Genomic DNA, 6,790 nt, shown 5'->3' with positions numbered 1-6,790 from the left:
ATGTATGGTGAGTCATCGCCTCATTCAGAGGGCGTGAGTCATGCGGTAGACTCATTCATGGAACATTATTTCCTGTCCTTCCTGTCCCCCGTGTACGGTAGTTAGGCCTCGTATAATCCAAAGAAATACAAAGGAATTCAAATACCAACGGACCAATGGGTCCCTTCGAGGCTGTGTGTGTGTGTGTGTGTGTGAGTGTGTCGAAGATATCAGAAACTCACAGATCATTGTGGTAACATTTAGAATGTACAAAGACAATTCGGAAAGGAATAACTTGCAAATTATTAACGCGAAAAAGGATTTGCAAGTACTATAAGTCGTGGACTTGAAGCGAAGTAGTTATCAACTCTGTTCTTAAACGTCTATCTAGTCTTGCTGTGAACCACTCAAATTGGCTAGTCGTCGCAAGCACCTCACTGTATCGTGGTTATGGCCTCATGTTGTGAGGGAGATCCTCACTGTATTATGGTTATGGCCTCATGTTGTGAGGGAGATCCTCTCTGTATTATGGTTATGGCCTCATGTTGTGAGGGAGATCCTCTCTGTATTGTTGTGTAGGAACCCTCATTGTATTGTAGATATGGCCTCATGTAATATGAGAGCCACATTTTGTCGTGGATGGGCCTCATGTTGTGTGGGAACCTCACCGTCATGAGGATGGGATCTCATTTCTCTTGACGTTAAACATTTAAGTGTTGAAAGGTACTCCCTCATGCAAGGTTAGTTTACTTGGTTTTAGAATACCTGTCGTCTAGATGTACATAGACGAAGCATTTCAGTGTTTAGTATGGGTGAAAGGTGCATGACTAGATTGGTGTATGACTAGATTGGCGCATGACTAGATTGGTGCATGACTAGATTGGTGCATGACTAGATTGGTGCATGACTAGATTGGTGCATGACTAGATTGGTGCATGACTAGATTGGTGCATGACCAGAGCATCATGCAAGGTAACGAGGCCTTTCCATACTAACCTCACAACGCAGGTGGACTGACCTATTGTTATATATGATCCCACAAGTAACACACACACACACACACACACACACACACACACACACACCACCTCCCTCAGAGTATGAGGCAGGAGGGAGGAACTAGTAGTACACCTCCAGTATTACCTGTCGCCACGGTGCGCTGTGAGGTCGTGGTCAGGACAATGGGCAGGCAGCCTCGGAGCCTGACTGATGCAGGAGATTGTGTGTGTGTGTGTGTGTGTGTGTGTGTGTGTGTGTGTGTGTGTGTAAAGACGTGGGTAGATAGATAGATAACAGACGACAAATAAAGATGACGGAAATCTCAATAAGGAACTAAGAGAGAACAGACGTATGTGTCCTCCCCCCCCCGTGGTTTCGAACCCTGGCGAAGCCACTGGGCAACTGTGGCATCCGGTTCGGAACAAAGATGCTGTTGGTGCAGATGCACAAACCAGTCAGGGTCCCCTCCCCGCGGTCAGGCAGTCTCGCCTCGCCAGCGAGAGAACATGAGTTCGATCCCCCGCCGTACATATAAGAATCATCTACCTCAATGACACCCCTTAACGACTTGTATCATGTCCAGTGATAGTTTAAATCTAACCATCGTAGGGTGGTTCTAAACGACGCTTGACCCAGTGGTTCATAACAGACCCAAAATCTGACTTTACGTCAGGCAAACCCGTCACCCACATTACTGTGACATAGTTGTCAAATGATGAAGGCTGAGGTGAACAGACTTGCTCTCTCTCTGTGTCGTGTTTATCTCGCAAAATCTAGACGAGTCTACTGTTTCGTGGTGAGTGAGGGAGGTTGGGTGGTGAGCTATCTTTATGGGACTCTGTTGAGGGCTTGCCTTAAACAGAGGGACAAAACGGAAGTAAAAAAAAAAAAAAGAACATAGAGTTGATCTTCTTTTTAAAGTTGGTGTTGTTGTTGTTGTTGTTGTTGTTGTTGTTGTGATAAAGATGGTGTTTCTTAAACGGTTGCGTTAACGTGAGGGCATTTTTTTCTCTTTAAATTAGTGGGATGAGACACGATATTAATCCAACTCGCGGGAATGAGAGACAGACAGACGAAAAAAATGTAAAGAGAGAGAGAGAGAGAGAGAGAGAGAGAGAGAGAGAGAGAGAGAGAGAGAGAGAGAGAGAGACCCTCAAACATTTCATCTAAATAAACTTTCAGTTCCATCTTACGCCAGACAACGAACGTCACTGAAGCCATGTATGACCTGGCCTTTCAGGTGTTGGGAACACACACACACACACACACACACACACACACACACACACACACACACTGACATCCAACATGTGTGAACTCCTCTTTTACCCACAAGTTTCGTCGTAATCGATATTGTCCTTCACAACACTTCCGCGAGACGCTCTGCCACAGGCCAGCCCCCACCAGACGTATCAAGAAAAAAAGAAACTGAACAAAAAACACACACACACACACACACACAGGAGGGGAAGAAAACGCTTCACGCACAGTTAAGACGCAACAACGATAAGAAAATCACGAAACAGCATCATTACGCCGCTAATTGTGAACACAACTAAGTCCCACAACATATAAAACAACTGTCCCAGGTGAGGCTCGAACTCACAACCTCGGCATGGCTCAGACACTGTCGTATAAGTACCGCGCGCTAACCGATTGCGCCACTGGGACTCTGAGCAGTGTGGCCACAGTGGTGAACTTGCCTCGGCCAAGCTCCTCATCTGGTTCCACACCCACACCCACACACACACACACACACACACACGCGCGCGCGCGCACCAGTGTTGACTACCCAACGTCTCATGTGAATGTGTACAGAGGACGATGGATAGATACTCGTATAAGTTATAAGTTATATCATAACTGTTACTAGAGGTAGATGGAACTTGTATCTAGCGACAATGGGTGTGGGGGAAGAGGACGTAGAGAGAGAGATCGTTTTGTTTTCCGATGTCATTAAAGCGATTGTTTGCATTAGTGAAGCGGTCTAGATGAGGTGCGAGTCTATGGTTTAGCTGTGTGAGGGTTATGAAGACCTTTCTATATGTAAGGAGTTATCTCTCTAATGTTTATATCAGTGTTGAGGTTCGGCTATATTTGGTTACGCTAATGAGGTCCTGTTATTTCTGTTGTAACGCCCTGTTATCCAGTGATGAACTTGTTATGAATATATAGAATATGTAAATGTGTTAAACATATGTAAATATTGTAAAACTTCGTCTTCTCCAATTCTTAAACGAACAAGATTTGATCATTATTGACTGCTTGTTGTCATGAAAAAAGTTGCTAGAAGAGAAAACTAAACGCATTAAGTCACTAATCATGAATATATATATATATATATATATATATATATATATATATATATATATATATATATATATATATATATATATATATATATATACTTTGGAGCTTCTGCTGCTCACAAGAAGTTGCCTACGTCCACTGGGCGGGACGACGGGTTAAGGAGTGTGGTGATGTTGTGCGTCTGTATGTTGTGATACGAGGAGAGGAAAGTTGAGGAGAAAATGTTCACTGTCTTCAGGACACTGGAAGGGGCACATCCTGGACATGACTGGTTCCTGCGATGTGTTGAATATGTGTTTGCAGCGTTCCAAAGCTGGCTAGTGTCCAGGTTGCAGTTGAGAGAGTATCACTCGTGCGTGACTGGGGGACACACAGTTTCCTATGTTTGCTGGAGAGAGAGAGAGAGAGAGAGAGAGAGAGAGAGAGAGAGAGAGAGAGAGAGAGAGAGAAGGGGGGGTATATGCAAATGACGCCGTTCTCCATCTGCTCCTGACGTCTTCTTCGTTGAGTCGGGTTAGGACGAACAGATAAGAGAGAGAGAGAGAGAGAGAGAGAGAGAGAGAGAGAGAGAGAGAGAGAGAGAGAGAGAGATCATCATCACTATCGTCAATGACGTGTCATCAACGGACAGACCCAGGAGGAGGCGAGAGAATGTGTTCTCCTTCCCTGACAGGTTGTCCTCGAAATCAACTCTTACATTACTACTGACGAAGTAGGAGCTTTCCCCCTACCCCCCCCCCCCCCCCCATCCCGCCCCGACAGCTGCTGCTCGCTGCAGTAGGAGGAGTGGCATCTTGGGGGGGACGGACGAACGGGCGGAAGGGCCTCTCGGCCAGAAAAAGAATCGTTAGACTTACGGCTGGTAATGTGTAACCCAGCTCTTCCCTTAACCCCCTTACCACCCACTCCTCCCTCTCACCCAGACGGACGTACCCACACACACAGGGGGTAAGTGGGGGCGGTGGAGGCGGGGGGAGACTGCACACACACACACACACACACACACACAGCTCACGCCCCAGACCAAGGCCAGCCCCTGACGCGTACCCTACCCTAGTCTCAGGTCGCAGGCCCTCCATACACACACACACACACACACACACACACACACACACCCTAGACATACTAGAAGCCAGCAATGAGTGGACCCTAACCACATGCCTCACCTGTGCTTCCCTGAGCTGCTGGACGTCAGGAAAATATTTGCTCATCGACACAACCTGTGTGTGTGTGTGTGTGTGTGTGTGTGTGTGTGTGTGTGTGTGTGTGTGTGGAGCCTGAGAGACCCTAGTAGGGTACCATAATCAACAGCTTTCTGCTGAAGATAACGTGAGTACCACAGTTACTGTATGGAGACAGTGGCAGATAAGAGTGAGGAGACGCACTCTTGGACCTTTCTTCTCTACAATCAGACTCTGAAACGTTTTTACTGGAGTTTCGGGTTGAAACGTTGTTTTCTAGAGTCTACCTTCGGGCCGTTGTTCTCGAGAGCATACCATTCGAAAGTTGTTCTCTAGAACGCTTTAAAACCGTTCTCAAAAGTATACCATACCAACTTTGTTCAAGAGACCGTAACTTTAGAACACTGTTCTCGAGAGCGTATGTCCCTCAGAAACTACGTTCTGTGGACCGTAACTTCGGCACATTGTTCTTTAGCCCTGTGGAACATTGTTCTCCAGTGCGTACCTTCAGGAGCATTGTTCTCAACCACTCACACTGGCCTGGAGGGGGGTCAGTAGGGTGTAACATGACTCAGCACAGCTGGGTGTTGCAAAGACGGACCCAAGATATGCGCGAGAGCGTGTGTGTGTGTGTGTATGTGTGTATCTGTGTATACGTCTGCGCGCTTGTGAGCGTCTCTCGCATTTGAGAGCTCGAGAGCGCGCGCGCGAGTGGGTGTACATGTGTGTGTGTGTGTGTGTGTGTGTGTGTGTGTGTGTGTGTGTGTGTGTGTGTGTCTACCTTCGAGCTAGCGGTAGCTATACGACTTGGAGATATAAGACAGAGAGAAAACACTCATTTGGAAGGTGTGGGGTGGAGAGAGGATTTGAGTTGGTTTTCCTTCGCGAAATGCGACGCGTTTCATGTGGCCCTCATATACCGATGGTGAGAGGTGGTGGTGGCGGCGTCCCACAGGACACAAGAGTGGGTCCGCCACGGTTTGGCCCCGCCTCAATAACTGAGTGACATGAGTTACATGATCAGGCTAGAGTTAAGATGCTGTCCCAAGTATCTGGGGCAAGGTTAAGATACTATCCCAAGTATCTGGGGCAAGGTTAAGATACTATCCCAAGTATCTGGGGCAAGGTTAAGATACTATCCCAAGTATCTGGGGTAAAGTAAAGATACTATCCCAAGTATCTGGGGTAAAGTAAAGATACTATCCCAAGTATCTGGGGGGGCAAAGTTAAGATACTTCCCAAGTATCTGGGGTAAAGATACTATCCCAAGTATCTGGGGTAAGGTAAAGATACTACTATCCCAAGTATCTGGGGCAAGGTTAAGATACTTCTTAAGTATCTGGGGCAAGGTTAAGATACTTCTTAAGTATCTGGGGCAAGGTTAAGATACTATCCCGAGTATCTGGCGGGGGGAGGGGGAAGGGAAGGGGGGGGGTTGGGATAAAAGCATCATTATGGATGAAATGTTTACACAAGTCTTATAACGAGAAGCCCTGGGTGGGTTGGAGGGGAGAGGGGTGGGTGGGTGGGTGGGTTGGGAGAGGGGTGGGTGGGTGGGTTGGGATGGTGGAATGGGGTGGAGGAGGTGGTGGGTTTTGGGGTGGGAGGAGGGATAGGGGTTTGGGTGCCTGGGATGACGCTGTTCCTTGTTGTTGTGTTTAGTTAGGTCGGTCCAGATGGATGACGTCAGAGAGGGCTCTGGTGACGGCAGCGTTCCTGTGGTCCACACACACACACACACACACACACACACACACGTGTATATAAACACGTCCCAGTGGCGCAATCGGTTAGCGCGCGGTACTTATACGACAGTGTCTGAGCCATGCCGAGGTTGTGAGTTCGAGCCTCACCTGGGACAGTTGTTTTTAAGGGCCTACATCGTGTCGTTGCAGATGGTCGGCCTACATCCAACCCAGGTGTTCATCCTCCCCTCCCCTCATCAGGCCTGGTCGATCAATGGGTACTTGGCATAAGTTGAAGTGTGTTTAAATGACTATTTCATTTGCGCGTAACTGCCTATTTCATATGCGTGTAATTGCCTATCTATAATCATATATAAACACAAATAGTAATCACAAGTGATCATCAAAAAGAGTAATTATTAATCACACACACACACACACACACACACACACACACACACACGTACACATCTCAAAGAGGATTCCTTTTCAATAACAGACGCCCTTGTCACGTCTCAAAGCTGTTACCTCTAACAACCTCGTTCCACAGTTGCTAAATACCACGACCATATATATCAAAATACAGTCCCTTAATCCTTTTCACCTGTGGGCTTACCTGGCGATAGGATGCCATCA

At 47.1% G+C, this 6,790-nt stretch overlaps 2 non-coding genes across 2 annotated transcripts; one reads left to right on the top strand and one right to left on the bottom strand.

Moving 5' to 3' along the window:
* Positions 1–2,559: 2,559 nt before the first annotated feature.
* TRNAI-UAU (transfer RNA isoleucine (anticodon UAU)) lies at positions 2,560–2,649 on the bottom strand. The gene is given in 2 exon segments: positions 2,560–2,595; positions 2,612–2,649. It is a non-coding gene; the product is annotated as a tRNA-Ile (tRNA).
* Positions 2,650–6,240: 3,591 nt separating this feature from the next.
* On the top strand, positions 6,241–6,330 carry TRNAI-UAU (transfer RNA isoleucine (anticodon UAU)). Its single transcript is given in 2 exon segments — positions 6,241–6,278; positions 6,295–6,330. It is a non-coding gene; the product is annotated as a tRNA-Ile (tRNA).
* The last annotated feature ends 460 nt before the right edge of the window (positions 6,331–6,790 follow it).

This window comes from Panulirus ornatus, chromosome 30, assembly GCF_036320965.1.
Source record: "Panulirus ornatus isolate Po-2019 chromosome 30, ASM3632096v1, whole genome shotgun sequence".
NCBI lineage: Eukaryota > Metazoa > Arthropoda > Malacostraca > Decapoda > Palinuridae > Panulirus > Panulirus ornatus.
This window is presented reverse-complemented; position numbering and strand designations above follow the sequence as displayed.